This window comes from Scyliorhinus torazame, chromosome 2, assembly GCF_047496885.1.
Source record: "Scyliorhinus torazame isolate Kashiwa2021f chromosome 2, sScyTor2.1, whole genome shotgun sequence".
Taxonomy (NCBI): Eukaryota; Metazoa; Chordata; class Chondrichthyes; order Carcharhiniformes; family Scyliorhinidae; genus Scyliorhinus; species Scyliorhinus torazame.
Genome location: NC_092708.1, coordinates 364,904,393 through 364,930,671, shown reverse-complemented (window position 1 = coordinate 364,930,671; position 26,279 = coordinate 364,904,393). Strand labels below are relative to the sequence as shown.

The following is a 26,279-nucleotide window of genomic DNA, read 5'->3' as shown; positions in this document are numbered from 1 at the left end:
TTGCACAGCAATTGCCTGGGAAGTAATTCAAATTTCCGTTGGGTGATCAGCCTGCACTGGGGCCCACCCAAGAGTATGATTGAAATCGCAAAATTTGGATGGTTCTGACTGACTTACCAGAATCGTTACCCAGGAGAAGGGGAATGAAACCACTTCTAACTCCTGCATAACTAACCCCCTAAACCCCCACAGAACTCCTGCCACTCTGAAAGCCCCACAAACAATCTCCGTTGCCCATCAAACGCCCCCAACAACCACGGGGCTTCTCACATTTCTCAACCCTCCATAGGACCCCTCCGATTGTTAACCACCCCCCTCACTATTACCCTAGGCCCTGTGTACTCCTCAATCCTCTCCCAACTGACCACCTGACCCCACCATTTCCCCCCTTGCCCCAACTGACCACCTCTCCTCCACTCGCCAGGGGTTGGGTCAGGATTTAGGGGGAACAGGGTGAGGTCGGGCTTTATCGGGGAGGTTTGGGTCGACCTTTGGGGAGGTTGGCATAAGACCTCAGGTCGAGTCGGGCCTGGTTGTCAGGTGTCAGGTCGTGCTTTTGAGAGGGCTGGGGTGTGGACAGTGTGTGAGGGAGGGGAGTTAGTGTAAGAGTCGGATATGGTGGGAGGTGGGGAGTGAAAATTGGGCCGGGTGAGGTGGGTGTAAGACTCTCCATGGAAGTGTGGGGAATCCCGTGTGTTGGGCTTCCCTTTGATGTAGTTCCTTGGTGGATGGGGGAGTTCAGCGGCAATGGCTGATGGGGGTGTGGGGGGTGAGCTGGGAAAACCCCCTGGTTTTGGGGGATGGGGGGAGTCCTAGATGGTGATGAATTTATGGGTGGCATGGCAGCACAGTGGTCAGCACCAGGTTCGATTCCCAGCTTGGGTCACTGTCTGTGTGGAGTCGACACGTTCTCCCCGTGTCTGTGTGGCTGTCCTCCGGGTGCTCCAGTTTCATCCCGCAAGTCCCGAAACACGTGCTTGTTAGGTGGATTAAAAATTCTGAATTCTCCCTCTGTGTACCCAAACAGGCACCGGAATGTGGCGACTAGGGGATTTTCACAGTAACCACTGCAGTGTTAATGTAAGCCTACTTGTGACACTAATAACAATTATATTATTATAATGGAGAGGGGGAGAAGTCTGCAGGTGGTAGGGGGTGGGGTGGGGGGGGGGGGGCGGGGGGGGGGAGCCCCTGTGGGGTCTCATGCTGTTGGAAAAGTTCTGTTTGGGGATGGGTGCGGTGGTGGAATGGTTGGTGTGGGTCTATTCAATAGATATCCAGAAGTTAGAAGAGATTTTAACGCAGTCAGAATCATCCAACATTTGTGATTGAAATGTCATTTTCAATAGTTCCCAGTGCAGGGCAACCTTGATGTGGAGATGCCGGTGTTGGGCTGGGGTGAGCACAGTACGAAGTCTTACAACACCAGGTTAAAGTCCAACAGGTTTGTTTCGATGTCACTAGCTTTCGGAGCGCTGCTCCTTCCTCAGGTGAATGAAGAGGTATGTTCCAGAAACACATATATAGGGAACCTGGTGTTGTAGGGCAACTTGCTCAGGGCAACTTTGCGCTTCAGGACAATTTCCATGGAAACCTTTCCTGGGTACATTCAGCGGAGTGAGGGGGTTGGGGTTCCCCATCGCACCTTTGAGGTACCCCCCCATATGAAACCCTGGAGCTCGGAAGTTATCTCATGGAATCCCTACAGTGGGGAAGTAGGCCATTTGGCCCACCAAGTCTGGACTGACCCTCTGGAAGAGCACCCTACTTCTGCCCACTCCCCACCCATCCCCTAACCCCACCCAACCTTTGGACACTAAGGGCAATTTAGCATATCCAATCCACCTAACCTGCACATCTTTGGACTGTGGGAGGAAACCAGTGCACGCAGAAACAGGGAGAACGTATAAACGTTCCGACCCGCAGGTCGGAATCGAACCTTCCAACCCGGGTCCCTGGCGCTGTGACGCAGCACTGCTAATCACTGAGCCACCGTGCCGCCCACGGTCTCTGGACTCTCCTTGCGCAAAGCAGTTAGATGCACCATGACGTTAATAGAAAAATTAAAACAGATTGCGCTTTTAGTCGTGTAACGTTTAACTGGTTCCAGAAAAGTGAAGTAAGACCAATGACAAGTTGATCTATATTTTTGGGTGTTAGTGATCACTGTAACATAACCCCTCAAAGATCTAATTATTGCTTATGAAGAGCGAATATAGAAACATTGGGAGAAGGTCTTTCCTGTGAAATTCCCTATGCAGAAGTTGTTTACAAATGCACTCACAGGTTTGTCAGCTAATAATACATAAGTGTGATTTCTTCCATTTGTAATAATGTTCAGAGGACATGGGTCCCAATCCCACCTGTTGGAACTTTAATTAAGTTAATAAATCTGGAATATAGCTTGTCTGTGCAATGGTGACCATGAAAAATAATCGATTCCTGTAAAAACCCATCTGGTTCATTAATCTCCTTTGGGGAAAGAAATCACTGTTCTTACCTGGTCTGGCCTACACGTGATTCCAGTCCCACCAAAATGCAATTGACACTTAACTGCCCTCTGAAATGGCTGGGCAAGCGATTCAGTTTGAGGAAAAATACAGATGGGAAACAGATGTTGGCCTTCTCAGCAATGTCATCATTCCATGAAAGAATAAGGAAGGTAAAAGATGGGTAAGAATTACCCCAAGAGCACATGTGGAAAATCTTGAACATCACAGGCAATGGAGGGATTCTGCGGTTGCTCAAGACATAAACTGGAGGCTTCCAATAGTTATCAAAGGGGTTATTGATGAAAGACAAAGGCAGTTCGATAACAGGCACAGAACACTGTATAACAAGTCTTTATTCTTCCGGTCCCGGATCCACACTGCTCCCAGGTTCCACGCAAACTCCCCATTGGCCTGTCGTTTGCATGCTCCTGAGCAATTGGTCTCGCGTCAGTCACTTGTTCCGTGGAGCCCGTCCCCTTTTGACTCTCACGCTCTTGCTTGCTTTAACATTCAATGTTACTGTTCTGTTAAGGATTTCAGCTGATGATTTAAGTTCTCGCTGCACCCTTTGAAACAAATCAAGAGGTTTGTCCTCGAACCCATCATGCTGTTTTCAAATGCCTTTGAAGTCTTGAAAGTTTTAAACTCTCATTTGCCAGTACTTCCCTGCATATAACACACATGAGCTTTGCATCCTGAGTTGCACTGGCACAATTAACAAAGCCAGTCCTCAAGAAATCATTTTTATACTGCTTTGTTCAGTTTTGTCTTTATTCACTGTTCACCAGAGGCCCTGGAGCTCTGTACAGAGCTAATACCAGCACTGCATTGACCTGCCATGGACTCTCCTGTGCAGCTCTCTCCAGCAGATTCAGTTGTGAGATTCCCAGCCTGTTTGTCGCCCCCATTCCTTCCTGCTCCAGGGGTCCTGATCCAAGGAGTGTGCCTGGCTCTGAGCTATGCCTGTTGATCCTGCCATGGATCTCGTGGCCATACTACTCCGTACATGGTTAGCTGCCCCTTCAGCCACATTTTAAGCTCAGTAGAGCCTTATTCGACAAACTCCATCGCATGAGCTATCTGGATTGCCTTTACTAATGTAATTGTGGTCTCTGAGAGAAGCTTCTTCTCGATATTAAGGTTATGAATCCCACAAACCAGCCAATCACGCAGCATGTCGCTAAGTGCGGACCCAGCCTCACAGTGCTCAGCAAGCTGGCAAAGCATGGCTATGAAGGCTGAGACAAAGGTGGCATGTGGCGCAGTGGTTAGCACTGGGACTACGGTGCTGAGGATTCGGGTTCGAATCCCGGCCCTGGGTCACTGTACATGTGGAATTTGCACATTCTCCCCGTGTCTGCATGGGTTTCACCCCCACAACCCAAAGATGGTGGATTGGCCATGCTAAATTTCCCCTTTATTGGAAGAAAAAAGTAATTGGGTACTCTAAATTTATTTTTATTAATTTATTTAAATAAGGCTGAGGCAGACTCTTCATGGTCCTTCATTGCAGAGTTGAACTTATAATGTTGGAGGATGATCAAGGGCCTTGGGTTGTAATGTTCTGTAACCAACTTCACTATCTGATCAAAGGCCTTTGAGTCGGCTGCCGCCACGGATGTGAGATTCCGAATCAAATTATACGTTTTGGGCCTGCAAACTGTCATGTCTTCTCCTTGTCCTCATCTGTGATCTCGTTCGTGGTAAAGAAGAAGCGGAGTCATTCAATATACTGACTCCATGACTCAATCTTTGATCAAATGGGTCTAGTTTCCGATTTCCACTCACAGTTTAAATGATTCCGACTCTTGCTGGAGCTTCTCTACTTTCTCAACTGTTCTTTACTCCCCCCCACCGCCTCAATTCACAACGACTGTCGGCTGCGATTGAAAACATTTACCTTATAGCCAATGAGGTAGCTCGAGACATATACTGGCGGCTTCCAGTAGTAAACAAAAAGGGTGTATTGATGAAAGACAAAGATAATAGGCACAGAACAGGAGCGGAATTTTCCATCCCGCCACACCCATTTTCTGGTACGGCACGCCCCACCGGCAGAGGAATTCTCCATCCCAGCAACCGGCCAATGGGGCTTCCCATTGTGGGCACCCCCATGCCATTGGGAAATCCGCGAGGGTCAGTGCGCTGCCGATGAAACGAAGGATCCCGCCGATGGTGAATCCAGCTCCAGGTCTTTACAGTTCGGTTCCCTGGCCAACACTGCCCACGGCCCCATGCAAACACCCCATTGGCCAGGGTTTGCATGCTCCTATGTGATTGGCCCTGAGTCTGTCACATGGTCCATGGAGTCCATCACCATAAAGGGGCCATGCTACCAAAGGTTCATTAAACTGTCCACTTCCATCATCTTAAATTTATATGAGCAGCATGTGGCAAATTAGCAGAAGAACAGTGTCTTCTGATTGTGCCGGAAGTTCAGATAGGCATGCCGTCAAATCTAATGGGCCGCCAGTCCTGGTGGCACCTTATTAATTGGCCTCCACCATCTCCCCACAGGACCTTTGCACCTACATTTGGTTCCGACATCGGAAGCCTAGGTGCACTGGTAAAATTCCAACCTTTAACTCTGTTTCTCTTTCTATGGAAGCTGCCTAACTCGCTGGGTATTTCCAGCATTTTCTGTTTTATTTTAGATTTCCAGAATCTGCAGTGTTTTGGATCGATGTGGTGGTCTTGCCAAGGTTCTATATGCCTTTAACATAACTTCACCGCCGGGGGGAATTGTCCAGCCCCTCCCATCGTCGGGATTGTCCAGACCCGTCAACGTCAATGAACCGTTGAACGGCTCGCTGCAATTTACAGCCCCACCCGGACAGGCCCGTAAAATTTCACCCTCTGGTTTTCAATCCTGTCCCTCACGAGATGAAGCCAAGTGCTCTGTTGCTTTTATTTTTCACGGCCTTACTAACTTGCGTCTTTGCTTTGAACCCATGGCTTCACAGAGGAAGGCTTCACATGCCTGTTGGCTGAGGGGATGGGGGAAGCAGCATGCCTAGCTATCTGGACACCTCAACACGGGAGACCACGTGGAGAGAGAGCACCGCTCATCCTAAATTGTGCTGTATCTGCCACAAGAATTAATCAATCCACCCTTCCTTCTTGCTCGTCAGACTTCTGAGAGGGATTTTGTTGACGTGAGAAAGGCTCGCTGCCACTTTGTAGATTAAAGGAAAGATGTCAGAGAATCAGCCAAACTCCTCAAGCCTGATGGAAGTAAAACTGGAGAAATGTCTTGATATTACAAGGTAGGGTGTTAGTAATGTCAAGGTAGCACATTTGGATAAATACTCCTTGCTCTCTCTTTTGAAGTGTGTTAGCACATTACTTCACAGACGGATCTATCTTTAATGTTTGCTTAATGGGGGTAATTTGGCGAGCGCACTCTGGTGACAGGTGAGTTCACCTGCTAGCAGCTTAAATCAGAACTCTGCAAGTGGCACAGGGGGGCAGGAAAATCATCGGAGTGTACTCAGGAAATTGGAACCATGATAAGTTACACCGTTTTTAAATGAGAAGTCTCTGAAGAAGAAATTGTAACCTTACAAATCCTTAAGGTGCTTGTTGGTTATGAAACATTTTGGGACTTCCTAAGGATATGAAAGGCACAATATAAATGTATTTTTTTCTCAGCTCAAACATCCTTGTCTTATGGTACGGACACCTTCCTCAGGTGAATGAAAAGGTATGTTCCAGAAACATATATACAGACAAAGTCAAAGATGCAAGACGATACTTTGAATGCGAGGATTTGCAGGTAATTAAGTCTTTACAGATCCAGAGATATGGGTAACCCCAGGTTAAAGAGGTGTGAATTGTTTCAAGCCAGGACAGTTGGTAGGATTGTGCAAGCCCAGGCCAGATGGCGGGGGATGAATGTGATGCAACATAAATCCAAGGTCCCGGTTGAGGCCGTATTCATGTGTGCGGAACTTGGCTATAAGTTTCTGCTCGGCGATTTTGCGTTGTCGCGCGTCCTGAAGGCCGCCTTGGAGAACGCTTACCCGGAGATCAGAGGCTTAATGCCCTTGACTTCTGAAGTGTTCCCCGACTGGAAGGGAACATTCCTGCTTGGCGATTGTCGCGCGATGTCCGTTCATCCGTTGTCACAGCGTCTGCATGGTCTCGCCAATGTACCACACTTCGGGACATCCTTTCCTGCAGCGTATGAGGTAGACAGCGTTGGCCGAGTTACACGAGTACGTACCGCGTACCTGGTGGGTGGTGTTCTCATGTGTACTGGTGGTACCCATGTCGATGATCTGGCACATCTTGCAGAGATTGCCATGGCAGGGTTGTGTGGTGTCGTGGTCGCTGTTCTGAAGGCTGGGTAGTTTGCTGCAAACAATGGTTTGTTTGAGGTTGCGTGGTTGTTTGAAGGCAAGTAATGGGGGTGTGGGGATGACCTTGGCAAGATGTTCAGGGCCGAGCAGAAACTTATAGCCAAGTTCCGCACACATGACTACGGCCTCAACCGGGACCTTGGATTCATGTCACATTACATTCATCCCCCACCATCTGGCCTGGACTTGCAAAATCCTACCAACTGTCCTGGCTTGAGATAATTCACACCTCTTTAACCTGGGGTTACCCCTATCTCTGGATCTGTAAAGATTTAATTACCTGCAAATGCTCGCATTCAAAGTATCGTCTTGCATCTTTGACTTTGTCTATATATATGTTTCTGGAACATACCTCTTCATTCAACTGAGGAAGGAGCAGTGCTTCGAAAGCTAGTGATTTGAAACAAACCTGTTGGACTTTAATCTGGTGTTGTAAGACTTCTTACTGTACTCACCCCAGCCGGCATCTCCACATCAGGTTTACAAACAGGCATTGTGAGAGAAACGGTAGCTGTGGTTTCTGACTCTGAGAGTTCAAGGCAGCAACAGAGCTGCTATATTACACTGTACGGCAGTCTTGTGGCACATTGGTAGCATCCCTATCTCTGGACCAGAAGCTCTGGGTTCGAGTCCAATACCAGGACCTGTTGGCCATGGAAGTAGCGTTCATAACACAGCTGAAAATTGGCTTGGGAATCCTTCCACCACTATTCCCCAAATGGAAAAATATATGTGCGTGAGGATATGCTAAAATATTGCTCGACAGGAGTAGCATTTTTTCATCCTAATTGGTTGAATACGCAGTGAGCTCTGAACACTCACAAAGGACTGCATTTCACCTCTTTATTGAGTTGAAATGTTGTTCGCGCCGCAGATAAACATGCAAACTAGACATTTTCCTCCTCTTGCTTCTATTCCTCTGCAGCGACTTCCACTTGCTCCTCATAACTCGCATCCTGCACTTTTCCACATGCTGTTGACTACACGGTTTGGAGTGGGTGATGGAGCCGATGATATAGCCCAGCTTTTGGTTCCTCGGTGGTAGGGGATGTGTTACGGTGGGAGCAGGTTGTGCAAAAAGGAAAAGGAACTGTTAATTTGCAGCAGCATCAACTCTGATATTGTGTAAATACTGTTTGACTCTGTGGTCACGTCTTGATCTGTTACATGGCTGAAAAGGGTAAGACTTCTTCTGGAGAAGCTCATCTCACTACCCTCAATCCAGTGTCAGTTCAGACCTTATAACTGAATTTACACTTCACAAGCTGAACTCATTTCACAGCATTGCTAATTAACCTTTCAGCATTCTGAAATGCACTTGAAGATGTTCCTGTTTAGTTGTCTATCGCCATGTCTTGACTGAAATGAAGTACATTGGCTTGAAAACTTGATTCACCACAGGTAACAATCGAGGTATTGATTTGGGCCCATCTCTCATTTCAAACCTCGCCAAAGTAAAATAATGCTGTGGTTACAGGGGGATTAGCTGCAATTTTGCAATATCATAATGCCAGGTGCAAGCATGCGCTTGTGTTAGTGAGCCTATAAATTAAAAGAAGATTAAAATTGCAAATTGCTGAGTAATGAAGGAAGACTGGTATTGACACGAGTACCTCATCATGTTTCTCAAAAATGTCTCACAAGTAGATCACAAACGTGGAACAAGGTCAACAAAGCATTGGGATTGAAAACTAGAAAGTGGAAAAACAGAAAGTGAAAAAAACAAAAGAAGATATTTTTTTAAATCCTAATGAGAATGGAAAAGTTAGCCAGAAGCAAAAAGAAAAAGAAATATTTTAAAGGTTGCCTGACAAAATATTCTTGAAAATGATGGCCACTATTAAATGAACTCTGAAAACAGTTAGGACAAATATACTTTGCATTACTTTACGGAACCATCTGCCGGTGCTCGTAGGGGGACATACATCCCGTCGATCAACCGCTGGACCCAGGGCATCCCGTTGATGGTGGTGGACTCTGCTGCCCGGGCACCCTGGTGGGCTTGGTCCACATTAAAGTGGATATATTGAGGGCCTACATGATGGCACATATGCATCTATGCACCAAGCTCTGTGAGAGTCCGGACAGATCCCCCCTCAATGCCTGGAAGGACTTTGTCACGTAAAAGTTCAGGGCAACCATCACCTTGGTAGCCATCGAAAGCGGGTGCCCTTCCCCATACCCTCCGCAGTGCCAGGTGTGCCATGATCTGGCAAATATGTTGCACTGTCTCCTTGCTCAGCCGGAATTTCTGACGGCATGCCCGGTCCAGCAGGTCCTTGAATAACAGGCACTGCCAGTACGCACAAAGCCTCATCAGGCGCCTCCTTGGCACCTCCTCCTCGGCCTGTTGGGCAGCTGGCTCTCAATCCTTTGCCTCCTGTTCCTCTACTGCCCGCTCTGCTGCTGCCCGCTCCGCTGCTACAGCTTTTTCCTCCCTGAGCAGCACCAGCTCGTACAGCCGCAGGGCATCCCCCATGCCTGCAGCAACTGGCAGGAACGTCACGCGGACAGCTCTCTCTCTCTCTCTTGCCTTGTGAACAGAAGAAGTGTAACTGTGCCGCACCTTTGGGTGCTGAATAAAGCCATTGAAACTTAACAATCAGACTTGACTCTCTGTGGAAACAAAGAGATCTGACATTCTCCCTGCTGCTTCTAACATAGCTATATCATTTTTCAAACAAGGAGATCAAAACTGTGCACAGCACTCCAGATGTGGTCTCGCCATGTAAAATCAGCAGGGAAAACGTATCCAGTTTTATATTCCATTCCCTTTATAATAAACACCAATGTTCAATTTGCCTTCCTAATCACCTGCTGAATCTGCATACTAACTTCTTGTGATTCCTGTACCAGGATGTCTACATCCCTATATATCATTAAATTTTGCCATCTTTCTCTATTTAAATAGTATACTTCTTTTCAAATCGGTCAGCCAAAGTAGACAATTTCACATTTTCCCACATTGTACTTCATCTGCCAAATTGTTATCCACTCATTCAATCTATTCACCCTTTGTAACTTACTGTCCTACCTATCTTGTCATAAATGTGTTTGTGTCTTTGAAAAATTTGACAACCAAGCATTCAGTCCCTTCATCCATGACATTGATGTAGATTGTAAATAGTTGAGGAAGTATCACTGAACCTTGTGGCACTCCTCAATTTACAGCTTGACAACCCAATAATGGCCTATTTATCCCTACTCTCTATTTTCTGTTATCTGACCAATGCTTTGTCTATACTGGCACTGACATACTTCCCATTCTGGGAATTTTTTCTTCCCCATCACTTTGTAATTCTATGAATGATGAGACTGACTCCACTATTGACAGTGTAACGATTCAAGAATCACCTGAAACCTTCATGTTTACTCCAGCTCCAACCAATGCTCCTTGCACTCGGGAGCCCTGCGAATTCCCATATAGCTAGCATGGCTGAAGGAGTTCATGACAACACCACTAAATGCACTCTACAAACAATTCCAGTTATAGACTATGGTTTCCCAAGCCGTGATGACATGGTGCAATGGTTCAAGTAGTGCAGTAAAAAAAATACCTGATTGAATGGATTACATGGCAGAGAACAAAATTAAAATCAGTAAGGAAGATACCTTCTTCACCTTCATTAATAAGTAAGAAACAGAGGGGAAGAAGAACACCATACACAGATCTGCATGGTTTTACAAAGCCAAGAAACATTTAGAATCTTATACAACTCACAATATTAATTATTTACCTTGGATGTGTGTCGGAAAGAGACAGTCTGCTTTTTTACATTAGTCTTCTGCAGTATTAAGATCTGTACAGCTAAATCCATTGATTCTTGTCAGTTGCAGAGCTGCTTAGTCAGCCAGAAATGATTTCCGTAAACTTTGATTTCTCTCAAACACTATCCTGTTGCAGCTCCTCTGTACGGGACGCATTTCCTTTGATCTCCTTTGAAGTGAAGTAAGCCTCTCATGTGCCCTTCAGAGAAAATTCCCACCAATGGCTAACCCTCATCCTCAATGTGAATTTAGGTCTGACAACTCCTCTCCCACACCTCCATGCAATTCTGCTTTCTTTCTCAAAATAGTCCTCGACAAACAGATATTTCTTCCCGCCACCTGCTGGCACCTGTTATATATCTGGGAATACTGCCGGTTCTGCATCATGTGATGTGTACAGACGACAGCAGAGTTTTTGCGTTGGCTTTGGAGCAACATCGTTAATAAACATCTCATCATGTTTTACAAATGTCCAGAGCGTGGGCACCTCCATACCTTTTCTCTTTGTGGGAACAAATAAATATAACAGCAGAGAAAACTGGCGATGAGGATTGAGGCAGACAAAATCAATAAAAAGATTATTGGGAGTATTGGAAGGTTCTCGGGTGCGGGCTCGTACACACATAGATGTCGGGCGAAGCACTGCCCGCCGATGTGAAGGTTTAACAAATGTTTTGGAAAGCAACTGTGAGTAAGAAGCCCGACAGTCAAGAAAGACTTGCTTGTATAGAAGTGAGTGTGGTCTGGGCTGCAATGACCGCGCACATGGTGAAGCTACATGGGCTGCGGGGAATGAGGATTGGGCAGCCCGGAGCCTTGTCGATAGCACAATTGCTTCACAGCTCCAGGGTCCCAGGTTCAATTCCAGCTTGGGTCACTGTCTGTGCGGAGTCTGCACATCCTCCCCGTGTGTGCGTGGGTTTCCTCCGGGTGCTCCGGTTTCCTCCCACAGTCCAAAGATGTGCAGGTTAGGTGGATTGGCCATGCTAAATTGCCCTTAGTGTCCAAAATTGCCCTTAGTGTTGGGTGGGGTCACTGGGTTATGGGGGTAGGGTGCTCTTTCCAAGAGCCGGTGCAGACTCGATGGGCCGAATGGCCTCCTTCTGCACTGTAAATTCTATGATGATAATCTATGATAATCTATGAAAGTCTGCTGACTCTGCACAGGCCACTACTCAAGATAAAAGTCAAAATATACGCAGGCAAAAAGGAGAAAGTTTTCCTAGTTGCTTGTTCAAGGGATTGTTATTGTCATACGTTCCATCGCAGTCAGAAGGGAGGAAGTGTAGACTCTCGGAGCCAGGATCCAAAAAATGGCCAGAGAACGGGCACCATGTTTGCATTTGATGTGGATCATGAACCATGGAATTCATATGAAGAAAGGTTCCAATTGTTTTTCATAGCTAATCAGACACTGAAGGATCTAAAGGTCACAAACTTTCTCAGCTCTGTTGGCTTTATGCTGCTCTAGAATCTTGTTAACCCAACAAAACCAGAGACAAATCCTTCAGTGAATTAATGAAAATCTTAGAGGGGCATTTTTCTCTTAAACTGTTAATAATTGTCACAGTCAGGAAAAAGGTGAAACAATTTTACAGTTTATAGCCTTAATATAGATTCATTAGATATTGTGAATTTGGTACAACACTTGATGATACTCTTCATGATAGGCTGGTTTGTGGGTTAAGCAGTGAAGCAATGTAGAGGAAACTGCTTACTGTAAGTGATTTAACTCTGAAAGCTGCAGTGGAGGTTGCCACATCTAGAGATGCTTGCAACAAGAGAAGCTTCACAGATAGGGGCTGGAGCGAAGATCCACCAAATGAATACCTCAAGGAACAGGACTGCAAAGATGCAACAATGCCACCATGGGACACTGGTTGGACACTTATCGGGGGAATGCTGGAGTAAATTGAGTACCTGTAAGAATTGTTGCCAAAGCTGTTTGGGTCAGAAAACCAAGGAAGTACAAGAAGAATAATACAAGTAACAATCTAACCATGTCTACAAATTGGTGGATGAAGCTCAAGATCACTCAAAAGACAATGAATCCAAGCTACTTTAAGTGTCTAGCCAGGTGGCTTGTCAATGCAGGGTGATCAATAATGTTTTGGGGCATATCCAAAATTTTAAGGCCATAAATCAAAATGGAAGTGGATACAGGAACAGCAGAATCACTAATACTGGGGACAATTTATCATCAAAAACTGAAGCATCTGCCTTTAAAACCGTCAAATGTGATCATAAGGGCGTCCACTGAGGAGGAGGTTGTACCATTAAAAGGATACATTACGGTGAAAGTAGAAGCAAGTGGGCAGATGACGAAGTAGTCTCTTCACGTTATCCATGAAAACTTTCCTGCTCTATTTGGCAGTTGGTCAAGGTTAGGCTTAACAGGGAAACAGGCAATCAATTAATGGATTCAAAGATCAATTTGCAACAACTTCTGAAGCAGTATGAGAAGTAGTTTGACGATTCACTATGACTGGTGTGAAACTACACCTAAAAATCAAGCCAGATAGCACACCCAAATGTCTCAAAGCTAGGGTCATACCATATGCCATCAAGCCTCAAATTGAAGAAGAGCTAGAAGGATTGGTAAGGACAGGAGTCATTGAACTTATTCCTACAAGTGATTGGGCAACAACAGAGATCTTTGTGGAAATTTTAAGATACTATTAACCTAGTTTTGTGCATAGATCATTATCCACTGCCGTTGATTGCATTTGCTGGACTTTCTGGAGGATAGAAGTTCAGTAAAATTGATCTTTCACAGGGATATCTGCAGATGAATGTGACTGCCAAATCACAGCCACTACTCACCATCGTGATGCACAAAGGTCTGCTTCAGAGAATCATAGAATTTATAGTGCAGAGGGAGGCTATTTGGTCCTTGGAAAGAGCACCCTACTTAAACCCATGCTTCCACTCTATCCCCATAATCTAGTAGCAATTTAGCATGGCCAATCCACCTAAATTCCTCACCTTTGGACTATGGGAGGAAACCGGAGCACCTGGAGGAAACCCGCACAGACACAGGGAGAAAGTGCAAACTCCACAGTCACCCGAGGCCAGAATTGAACCTGGATTTGTGAGGCAGCAAGCTAACCACTGTACCACCATGCCGCCCTACTGAAGTCTTTGTTACTGAAGTCTCCCTTTTGGAACAACATCTACACATGCTCTTTTTCAAAAATCAATGGATCACATTCTATGTGGTTGAATGGAGTGAAATGTTATTTAGATGATATCCTTATTACCGATTCGAGTTAACATTGAGACACATGTTGCTATGTGTCAAGCAGCCATGGCACTGATCAGAAGAATGTGAAATATATACAATGAAGTGAAAGAAGTTTTCCTGAAGTCAGAGCTGTTGGTTCACTTTAATGTGAAAATGAAGTTGTAATTAGTTGCGATGCCTCACCCTATGGGGTTGGTGTGGTCATCTCGCACAGTATGCCTTCAGGAGAGGAATAACCAATAGCCTTTGCTTCACACATTCTTACGAGCATAGAAATGAATTCCACTCAGCTGGAAAAAGAAGCTTTGAGCATCATTTTCTGTGTAAGAAGTTTCCACAATTACCTTCATAGACACCATTTTACTCAATTGACAGGCCATTGACCCTTGACTACAACCTTCGGGCCCTATAAAGGTATACCTTCTTTGATCGGTAGTAGATTGCAAAGATGGTCACTTATATTGTCGGCACACACTTATGATATCCAGTATCACATGTCAGTGCAGCATGCAAATGCCGATGCTCTATCACGATTGCCGTTACAAGTCAAGCATGACGCGGAAGAAAATGTTGTCAATATTTTGTATTTCTCGCTCGTGAATAGTGTACCTGTGACTTCATCTCAAATTTAAAGATATACAAGGACTGATCCCGTGATGGGGAAGGTGATGGACTTTCTCCAAAATGGAACGCTGTCAGACATCCATCTGAAAAATCCAAAACTCAAGCCCTACTTCACATGAAGACGTGAGTTGACAATGCAGAATGGAATTTTATTGTGGGGTATCTGTGTGGTCATTCCTCTGTGCTTGAGTAGTAGAGACCAACTGCATGAGGGGCATCCTGGTGCGGTAAGGATGAAGGAATTAGCACGTGGTATTTTTGGTGGCCAGGGCTGGATGCTCACATTGAAGAGAAAGTTGGTCAATGCGCAAAACTAAGGAACACTCCACATTTACAACCATTACATCCATGGGAATGACCAACTCAACCATGGCAGAGATTACACATCGTTTGTGCTGGTCCACTGAAGATCACATGTTCTTACTGATTGTGGATGTGTATTTGAAATGGCCACATGTCGCGATAATGAAGTCAATGACGACTGAGCAGACAACTGAAAAGCTAGACCAAATATTTGCAAGATTTTGAACACTGGAGCAGACTGTTAGTAATAATGATATGCAGCTTTCTTCAAAGGAGTTTGAGGACTACTTGAAAGAGGACGGAATGCACCATATCAAGTCAGCTCCAGATTATCCAGCATGAATGGATTAGCCGAACATTTTGTGCAATCATTAAAGCTTCTATAAAAGCATCAAAGGACCAGGGGACATTATCAAGGAGAGTAACCACGGTTCTAATATCTGATCGGAACACTGTCCATGCTACCACGCGAAGTACACTGGCAATGCTGTTGTTCAAAAGGAAACTACAAACACAGTTTGATTTATTAACTCCACCTGATACTTCAGAGATTGTCAACTGACAACATAAAGCACAAATTGCCAGGAGGGAGAAAATCTCGAAGAGATGAGCTATCAAACGGCGAGAGAGACTGTTAGCTGGAAATTACACCACCAACGAGAAATGGGACCAACTATGGTCCTAGCCAAGACAGGTGCAATATCATGCATTGTACAGATGGACAATGAAATAGTTTGGTGATGCCATGCTGATCAGTTACTTGCTCCACAAAGTGAGTTTGCAGGAACGTCTTAAGTGCTTCTACCTTTCGAAGATATAGAGAGCTATACTTTGGAATGGAGACCAGAGACAATGACGAGTTCAGATTCTGTTTCTGAGGACCTTTCAATGCCTATAGTGACAGATACTGAGGTAACTACTGAAGAAGTACCATCTACAGAAAGGATTGAAGGAACTTACGAGGTTGCAAGTAGCCACACTCAAGAATGCCGACTTCTACCAAAAAGGAATAGACGGTCCACCACAGAGACTTTACTGAATTGTGTATATGTATAAAAATAACATATCAGGGGATCTGTTGAATAAATGTTAATTGTTGTTGTTGCACTAATGAAGTAAAGAGGGAGGAATGTTATGTATCTGGGAACACATTCTTGCTGGTGCTGCATCACATGACGTGCAGTGATGTCAGCAGAGTGTTTGCGCGGGCTTTGGGCAGATCGCCATCTTGACTTTATGAGCAACACCCATAATAAAGCTCTTATCGTGTTTTACAAGAATCCAGAGTGTGGGCACCTCCACACCTTTCCTCTTTGCAACAACAAAGAAATGTAACAGCACCCTTTCAGTATTTTACTCATATCTACTATTTAGAACCTGCGTATTTACATAGCCAAAAAAAAGATTGACTAAAAAACAAATCCATTATTTGTTTTCCCAGAGATTGTTTTCCCAATCAAAAAAATGATGATAATGGTTAGTGCTGTTCACAATGTTTGCTTATTCTACTCCATTAGTTTATCAAATGACAACCAATTGTTTATGCAGGGAAATCAATTATATGACTGTATAAGGCAGCATGTGGCACAGTGGTTAGCACTGGGACTATGGCGCTGAGGGCCTGGGTTCGAATCTTGGCCCTGGGTCACTGTCCGTGTGGAGTTCGCACATTCTCCCTATGTCTGTGTGTGCTTCACCCCCACAACCCAAAGATGTGCTGGTTAGGTGGATTGGCCACGCTAAATTGACGCTCAATTGGAAAAAGAAAAATAATTGGCTATTCTAAACTTATTTAAAAAAATTAATTACACGATTGTATAAGAAATCTAAATATTAAATGTTGATCTAACATTACAACCAAAAATCCTAGAAAGGGAGTGAATTTAGTGAACAGCAATGGGTAGTATTTAGGTTACCACCAGATTGCTAGCTTCCTCATGGTGAGTCAGTTGTTTCATAACGTCAGTAAAATCATACCATATAACAGCCAACACTCCCTCATGTAATACCACTTGCCAGGATCAATCTTCTGCCCCCATGCCACCTGGATTTTTATATTTCTTTTTCTGTTGTTTGAATATCTCCACCCCAATCTCTGTTTCTGTTTTGCATTGTCTTTCACTCACCAGCTACATCTCTTATCTCCTCACGACCTCTCCGTCCAAACCCACCCACCCATCCCGCACCCAATCCACAACCTGTTGGTTTCCAAGCTGGGTGGTTAGGATGAATAGAAGACTCAACTGTGACCCCAATAGGAGTTTGTCGCCAAGTGTCCTGATGACTACTGATGCAAGTGGCCTTAAAAGCACAAGCTGTGTTGGGAAATGCAACACAGGAAGATGAGGGAGTCACATGCAGAACTGGCTAAGTAAAAAGTGACAAGCTAGACAGAAACCTCAAGTTAAAATGTGAACAAAGCATTGAAGTAGCATTCCTCAGTATGAATAAATTCCACCAAATTGTCAGACAGACTTGCATTTATATAGCACCTTTCAAGTTCTCAAGAAAAAGAAATTCATGGTTTAGGAAACACCTTTTGAAATGTAGTCACAGGTATAATATTGGAAATGTGTACAGCAAGGTCCCATAAACAGCTCTGAAATAAATGATAAGATGATCTGTTTAGTTGTTGGATAAGGAGTAAATACCTGCTCATAAATCAGGAGTAACTTCATTGATTAATGCCAAGTGATCTTTGATGTTTACCTGAAAGCAGAGGTGGAGCCGAGGCTCAATGTCCCATCCGAAAGACGGCTAAGTAAGTGTGACAAAAGGAAGAATGCACAGTCACGTGATTTTGAGTACAATAAAAATCTTCTTACATTAACACTGCAATGAAGTTACTGTGAAAAGCCTCTAGTCACCACATTCCGACGCCTGTTCAGGTACACAGAGGGAGAATTCAGAATTACCTAACAGCATGTCTTTGTGGATTTGTAGGAGGAAGCTGGAGCACCCGAAGGAAACCCACGCAGACACAGGGAGAATGTGCAGACTGCTCACAGACAGTGATCCAAGCCGGGAATTGAACCTGGGACCCTGGAGCTGTGAAGCAACAGTGCTCACCACTGTGCTACCGTGCCACCCTTTATTTAGCACTTTTTTTTGGACTACCCCTCAATCTACCTAATTAGTCATCCAACAACCCATCTCACCCACTTCTCCCACCCACCACCTCAACCACCTACCACCCTAGCCATTTACCTCACCCACATACCCAATCTGCCACCCTGCCCATTCACCTATTCACTAACATTCATTCATTCACTAACATTCACACTGGCCATTTAAATTTACCGAATAGTAGCCAGTGGCTTAAAAGGGGGTGTCCAATCTTCCCACTGGCTCTACCCTGTTGTAATGCAGTTCTCTGATGAACTGTACACTCTACATTCAAAAGAAATGCTTAGTTGAGTCAGGGTGTAAACAATTATGGTCGGATTGGCAATCCGACAGTGATGCCAATTACTGGGCAACTATAAAGTATATAATATAAAATATAATATATATATTGTAAATTGTCAAAAGGCTGTACCTTTTTTTGAAATATGATTGTTCAACTTACAACTAATGGGATATTTTGCAATTTGAACTGAGATAGAGCAAACTGCTTAAAAAAAGGAAGGCTGCATTCAAACAGGGAGGCGAGAAACAAACAAATTACCCTCAGGGGATTGTAAAGGGGGAGATATTTCCGATAGACCAGACACCCATCGAAACTCGGAACTGACTAAAGAAGAGACATTAAAAATGCAAAGCATTGGATATTGAAACAATCACTGCCACAGACAGATACACCCAAAACCTCTTGGAAATACATAATGGGTGAAGTATTTCAAGGCAAAGCTACCCAGCCATGAGAGAGATATTGCAAGTGACACAGGTGGTGTCATGAAAGTCTTCAATCGAGGAAACAGGCTTAAGGCTGCTCTCCCTTCCCCTCCCTCTTATGAAATAAAAGTATGTTGCCCAGTTTGAGAAGTCTTGTAAAACTTCCACATCTGACCACATCTAAAAAATTAAGTTACCTGAATAGAAACATAAAATTGGAAGTAGCCATTCAGCCCTTCGAGCCTGCTCCACATTTCAATATAATTATGGCTGACCCTCTATTTCAACGATGTGGAGATGCCGGCGTTGGACTGGGGTGAGCACAGTACGAAGTCTTACAACACCAGGTTAAAGTCCACCAGGTTTGTTTCAATGTCACTAGCTTTCGGAGCGCTGCTCCTTCCTCAGGTGAATGAAGAGGTCTGTTCCAGAAACACATATATAGACAAATTCAAAGATGCCAAACAATGCTAGGAATGCGAGCATTAGCAGGTGATTAAATCTTTACAGATCCAGAGATGGGGTAACCCCAGGTTAAAGAGGTGTGAATTGTCTCAAGCCAGGACAGTTGGTAGGATTTCGCAGGCCAGATGGTGGGGGATGAATGTAATGTGACATGAATCCCAGGTCCCGGTTGAGGCCGCACTCATGTGTGCGGAACTTGGCTATAAGTTTCTGCTCGCCGATTCTGCGTTGTCGCGGGTCCTGAAGGCCGCCTTGGAGAACGCTTACCCGGAGATCAGAGGCTGAATGCCCTTGACTGCTGAAGTGTTCCCCGACTGGAAGGGAACATTCCTGCCTGGTGATTGTTGCGCGATGTCCGTTCATTCGTTGTCGCAGCGTCTGCATGGTCTCGCCAATGTACCACGCTTCGGGACATCCTTTCCTGCAGCGATTGAGGTAGACAACGTTGGCCGAGTCGCACGAGTATGTACCGCGTACCTGGTGGGTGGTGTTCTCACGTGTAATAGTGGTATCCATGTCGATAATCTGGCACGTCTTGTAGAGATTGCCATGACAGGGTTGTGTGGTGTCGTGGTCACTGTTCTGAAGACTGGGTAATTTGCTGCACACAATGGTTCGTTTGAGGTTGCGCGGTTGTTTGAAGGCAAGTAGTGGGGGTGTGGGGATGACCTTGGCAAGATGTTCATCGTCATCAATGACGTGTTGAAGGCTGTGAAGAAGATGACGTAGTTTCTCCGCTCCGGGGAAGTACTGGACGACGAAGGGTATTCTGTCGGTTGTGTCCCATGTTTGTCTTCTGAGGAGGTCGGTCCGGTTTTTCGCTGTGGCGCGTTGGAACTGTCGATCGATGAGTCGAGTGCCATATCCCATTCGTACGAGGGCATCTTTCAACGTCTGTAGATGTCTGTTACGCTCCTCCTCGTCTGAGCAGATCCTGTGTATACGGAGCGCTTGTCCATAGGGGATGGCTTCTTTAATGTGTTTAGGGTGGAAGCTGGAGAAGTGGAGCATCATGAGGTTATCCGTGGGTTTGCGGTAAAGCGAAGTGCTGAGGTGACCGTCCTTGATGGAGATGAGTGTGTCCAAGAATGCAACTGATTTTGGAGTGTAGTCCATGGTGAGTCTGATGGTTGGATGGAACTTATTAATGTCATCGTGTAGTCGTTTCAGTGATTCTTCGCCGTGGGTCCAAAGGAAAAAAATGTCATCGATGTATCTGGTGTATAACATCGGTTGAAGGTCCTGTGCGGTGAGTAGGTCCTGTTCAAACTTGTGCATGAAGATGTTGGCGTATTGGGGTGCGAATTTGGTCCCCATGGCTGTTCCGTGCGTCTGGATGAAGAACTTGTTGTCGAAGGTGAAGACGTTGTGATCCAGAATGAAGCGGATGAGTTGCAGAATTGCGTCTGGAGATTGGCAGTTGTCGGTGTTGAGTACTGAGGCTGTTGCAGCAATGCCGTCGTCATGGGGGATGCTGGTGTAGAGTGCCGAGACGTCCATTGTGACGAGGAATGTTCCTGGTTCAACTGGTCCATGGGTTCTGAGTTTCTGTAGGAAGCCCGTCGTGTCGCGACAGAAGCTGGGTGTACCTTGTACGATGGGTTTCAAGATGCCCTCGATGTAGCCAGAGAGGTTCTCACACAGGGTCCCATTGCCTGAAACAATAGGGCGGCCTGGTGTGTTGGCCTTATGTATTTTTGGGAGGCAGTAGAGATCTCCAATGCGGGGAGTACGTGGGATGAGAGCACGTAGGGTGCTCTGAATATCTGGATCCAAGGTCTTGATCAGTCTGTTGAGTTGGCGGGTGTGTTCCTTGGTCGGATCTGCAGGTAAATGTCTGTAGTGTTCTTGGTTGTTCAGTTGTCGGTATACTTCTTTGCAGTAGTCCGTTCTGTTCAGTACGACAGTGGCGAAGAATCACTGAAACGACTACACGATGACATTAATAAGTTCCATCCAACCATCAGACTCACCATGGACTACTCTCCAAAATCAGTTGCATTCTTGGACACACTCGTCTCCATCAAGGACGGTCACCTCAGCACTTCGCTTTACCGCAAACCCACGGATAACCTCATGATGCTCCACTTCTCCAGCTTCCACCCTAAACACATTAAAGAAGCCATCCCCTATGGACAAGCGCTCCGTATACACAGGATCTGCTCAGACGAGGAGGAGCGTAACAGACATCTACAGACGTTGAAAGATGCCCTCGTACGAACGGGATATGGCACTCGACTCATCGATCGACAGTTCCAACGCGCCACAGCGAAAAACCGGACCGACCTCCTCAGAAGACAAACATGGGACACAACCGACAGAATACCCTTCGTCGTCCAGTACTTCCCCGGAGCGGAGAAACTACGTCATCTTCTTCACAGCCTTCAACACGTCATTGATGATGATGAACATCTTGCCAAGGTCATCCCCACACCCCCACTACTTGCCTTCAAATAACCGCGCAACCTCAAACGAACCATTGTTTGCAGCAAATTACCCAGTCTTCAGAACAGTGACCACGACACCACACAACCCTGTCATGGCAATCTCTGCAAGACGTGCCAGATCATCGACATGGATACCACTATTACACGTGAGAACACCACCCACCAGGTACACGGTACATACTCGTGCGACTCGGCCAACGTTGTCTACCTCATACACTGCAGGAAAGGATGTCCCGAAGCGTGGTACATTGGCGAGACCATGCAGACGCTGCGACAACGAATGAACGGACATCGCGCAACAATCACCAGGCAGGAATGTTCCCTTCCAGTCGGGGAACACTTCAGCAGTCAAGGGCATTCAGCCTCTGATCTCCGGGTAAGCGTTCTCCAAGGCGGCCTTCAGGACCCGCGACAACGCAGAATCGCCGAGCAGAAACTTACAACCAAGTTCCGCACACATGAGTGCGGCCTCAACCGGGACCTGGGATTCATGTCACATTACATTCATCACCCACCATCTGGCCTGCGAAATCCTACCAACTGTCCTGGCTTGAGACAATTCACACCTCTTTAACCTGGGGTTACCCCATCTCTGGATCTGTAAAGATTTAATCACCTGCTAATGCTCGCATTCCTAGCATTGTTTGGCATCTTTGAATTTGTCTATATATGTGTTTCTGGAACAGACCTCTTCATTCACCTGAGGAAGGAGCTGCGCTCCGAAAGCTAGTGACATCGAAACAAACCTGTTGGACTTTAACCTGGTGTTGTAAGACTTCGTACTGTGCTCTATTTCAACACCATACTCCTATGCTCTCCCAAAACCTTTTAACACCTTGAGAGCTTAAAAATCTATCTATTCACTTCTGAAATACATTCAGTATAGTCTTGTGTGGGAGAGAATTCCACAGGTTTGCCATCCTCTGAGTGAAGACATTTCTGCACATCTCTGACGTAAATGGCTTACCCTGTACATGAGACTGTGACTGCTTGTTCAAGAGTCTCCCGCCCACCCCCCACCGACAGAGGAAACAAAACCCCTGCATCCAGTCTGTCCAGCCCATCAGAATTTTATAAGTTTCAATCGATCCCTTCTTGTTCTTCTAAAATCCAATTAGTACAGACCCAGTTGACCCAATCTCTCCTCAGTCCAATCCTGCCGATGGCACACCACCGCCACAGACTTCCCAGTGGCTTGGGGGACATTGAATGGAAAATGCCATTGACAGCGGTACGACCAAACGATCCTGCCACCAGTCAACAACAGGCCACCTCCCACAACCCAGAAACACGCCAGAAGGCCGGAGAATCCTGCCCATATATTATACATCAGCACATAGCATAGCCAAAACTCAAGCACATTGATCAAACACATGCAACCTCGAACCACCACCACCACCAAACCACCGCCCCCCAACCCAACAGCGGAATTACCACCATTGGCACTTCAGCACCTGCTTTGGCTCACTTTGGACTCCGACGGTTCAAGAAGGCAGCTCACTACTACCTTCCCGAGGGCAATTAAGGATTGCCAATACATGTTGGCTGAGCCAGCGATGCCACATCCCATTGATGAATTTTTAAAAAAGTATTAACAATAATTTTATCAGAATAATTTCTGAGGCTAAATGCCCAAAATATGACCGCCAATCTGAGCCGATTCGCTGCACCTGTCAAGCTGCCAGCAGCCAATTGAAAGTCTACTGGCAATGACTAAGGGAGAGATTTATTCACAGGCATGGAGCTCACTGTAAAAACTGTGCCCCGTGCTCTGGAGATATCTAACCGTATGCACAGCTCAGATTGGGCACAGTCTACCAGTCTACAAAACATGCTTCGCTCTCAATGCAGCAGGCTACAGTAGTGAGGCATGGGTGATAGTCCGCTTCAGTGGTCACCAACTAAGGGAGAGGTGCTGAACTGTTCTGTCACTTGCCTGCAGATTTCCTGCCTGCCCATTGGGTTCCATTTCACTTCAATTTTGCCAGTCACTTCCTGCCATTCTCAATTCCTTCAGCCTGAGCAAAGATAGTCAATGGGTTGCCAAAGATTTTTCAGAGGTTTATTTTCTCCCCTTTTCCCTATTTAAGTTGCTATTTCCCTTTAATATTTTGCCTGAATTGCAATTTGTAGGTCTATCTATCAAGCGAACTTGCTGTGCGTGTCCAAAGCTGAACCTGGAACGATAATACACTTTTGATAATGAGATGACATTGCAGAATTGAATGCAATTCAAACTAAACTATACGTGAGTCCACACTTGCTTTTAAGCAGTTATGATTAAATTGCACACTTACTGGAAAATCTAGGCTCCTTTATTGAAATGATCCCTTCAGAGGGCTGGTTTCCATTGCACAAATCATTCCATCACTCACTTAATCTAATTGAATGCATTCGTTAGGGGAATACAATTAGCAAATTAATTGCTAATTGACCTCTGTGGCTGGAATTCAAGCTGCACCATTTGATTTCTACTTCCATGTCAATACCTTTGCACCTTCCATTTAATTGCAGTCTCAACTGTAGTCTCACAAGAATACTTGTCAAAATGGCTGAAGGGAGCCAACCAACTAAGTACCTTGAAATTAGAGATTGGTATGCCACGACATGACATTGTACAAGAAATCGACACAAGGGGATTGTCAGTGAAAATAACGGACAAATGCATCCAAATAAACACCGGTGAGCCCAAACAGAGCTCGTGATTGACATGCCAACTTACCACCCAATCATTAGCCTGGCATTGTGGGCGAGTCACCCAGTGTAGAAATGACCTGATTTTAATTTCTTTTTTATTTTAAATTTAGAGTACCCAATTCATTTTTTCCAATTAAGGGGCAATTTAGCGTGGCCAATTCACCTAGCCTACACATCTTTGGGTTGTGGGGGCGAAACCCACGCAAACACGGGGAGAATGTGCAAACTCCACACGGACAATGACCCAGAGCCGGGATGGAACCTGGGACCTCAACGCCGTGAGGCAACAGGGCTAACCCACTGCACCACTGTGCTGCCCCTGATTTTAATTTCTATAGGAAGGAAAAACAAATGGTTCCCACATGTTGTGTTCTTTGTTTTTGTTTTTCAGGATGATGGAGGTTATAGTGTTAACAAAGAACAGCAAGCAGTGTTTAACAAACAAAGCTAATTTATTACACTACACTTAATTAGATTTGAACATATTACTAAGAGATTAGATAAGTAAAGATTACACTACACTTCTATAATACTAACTTATTCTATCAGTTAAACTAGCTCACACCTATTCTGTCTGGCTCCCTTCCACTCTCTCCCAGAAATCCAGGAGGCATGTGATATTTATGTGTTTGCTCTATAGCACCATCTAGTGACTAGAGTAGTAACATTACATTAACCCTTCATGTGCTTTACAATATCCACATTTGTGACACCACAGTGGGCAGCCAGCCTGCAATGCCAATTTAATGGCTGGATGTTAAGTTAGCAATCTGTCCTGAAGCAGGGCTGAACAGTAGGTTTTAGCGAAGACTCATGGCAAACTAACAGTAGCAGGACAACTATCAAAGGAAAATTAGGCCCTGGCATTTACCAGGCGGTCAATCATTTTTTGGCTGGTGTTCCAAGTTAGGATCTAACCATGAAAATGTTAAGACACCTTGACAATAATGGTTGCAGTGGGTAGAATTACAGCTATCCTTGTAAACATTTGAGACTCTATTTGATTGCTACACCCCCAATGCCTTTGGTACACACCATTTAAGGATTTGAGACAAGTAGCTATTCAGGTGGTATGGAGTTAAAATAAATGCAATCTGCGATCAAATGCAAAGTTGAGAAGCACCAAGTACAATAATAAAGTTTCTTGTTTGTCACTCACTCCACCGGTCTCATGGTCAGCCCCTCTTCCAAGTTACTGTGTTATTAGAAGTTACTTCTCCTCTATGTTCAGCAACCCGACTGGTTCATGATTTCCGAGTGCCTCGGCCAGCCTCCACTGGTTAATGATTTCCGGCTGCCTCGACCAGCCTCCCCAGGCTAAGTCCGAGTGGTTAATGATTTCCGACCATCTCGGCCAGCCTCCACAGGCTGCAAGGCATTTCACTCGCTTTCAGCTGCACTTCCCTGTTACCAGCCTTGACCATGGCATGGAGGTAACTTTTACACCCACCTCTGCTGAGCGGCAAGAGCAGAGGCCACGCCACCACCAACAGACCTATCAGTAGCAGGAGAAACATCAACAGCAGCATGAGTTGTCCTCACCTCAGCCACTTGGGGAGGCGGTGGTGTAGTGGTATTGTCACTGGACTAGTTAACCAGAGACCCAGAGTAATGCTCTGGAGGTCCAGGTTCAAATCCTACCACTGCAGATGGTGAAATTTGAATTCAATAAAAATCTGGAATTAAAATCTAATCATGACCATGAAACCATTGTTGATTGTTGTAAAAACCCACCTGGTTCGCTAATGTCCTTTTGAACAAAGAACAAAGAAAAGTATGGCACAGGAACAGGCCCTTCGGCCCTCCAAGCCTGCGCCGACCATGCTGCCTGTCTAAACTAAAATCTTCGACACTTCTGGGGTCCATATCCCTCTATTCCCATCCTATTCATGTATTTCTCAAGATGCCCCTTAAACGTCCCTACGTCCCTGCTTCCACACCTCCTCCGGCAGCGAGTTCCACTACCCTCTGTGTATAAAAACTTGCCTCGTACATCTCCTCTAAACCTTGCCCCTCACACCTTAAACCTATGCCACCTCGTAAT

The 26,279-nt window shown here is 45.4% G+C and overlaps 1 long non-coding RNA gene across 2 annotated transcripts in view; it reads right to left on the bottom strand.

Moving 5' to 3' along the window:
- Positions 1–25,503, bottom strand: part of LOC140407917 (uncharacterized) — a 194,353-nt gene extending 168,850 nt beyond the window's left edge. The window contains exons 1-3 of one of the 2 annotated variants that reach the window (XR_011939890.1): positions 25,395–25,503; positions 17,502–17,549; positions 17,334–17,391 (exon numbers count right to left, since the gene is read on the bottom strand). This is a non-coding gene — a long non-coding RNA (uncharacterized lncRNA). Of the gene's footprint in view, positions 1–17,333; positions 17,392–17,501; positions 17,550–25,394 lie in introns of those variants that run through there. The other variant, XR_011939891.1, reaches the window with a different exon arrangement.
- Between the last annotated feature and the right edge of the window lie 776 nt (positions 25,504–26,279).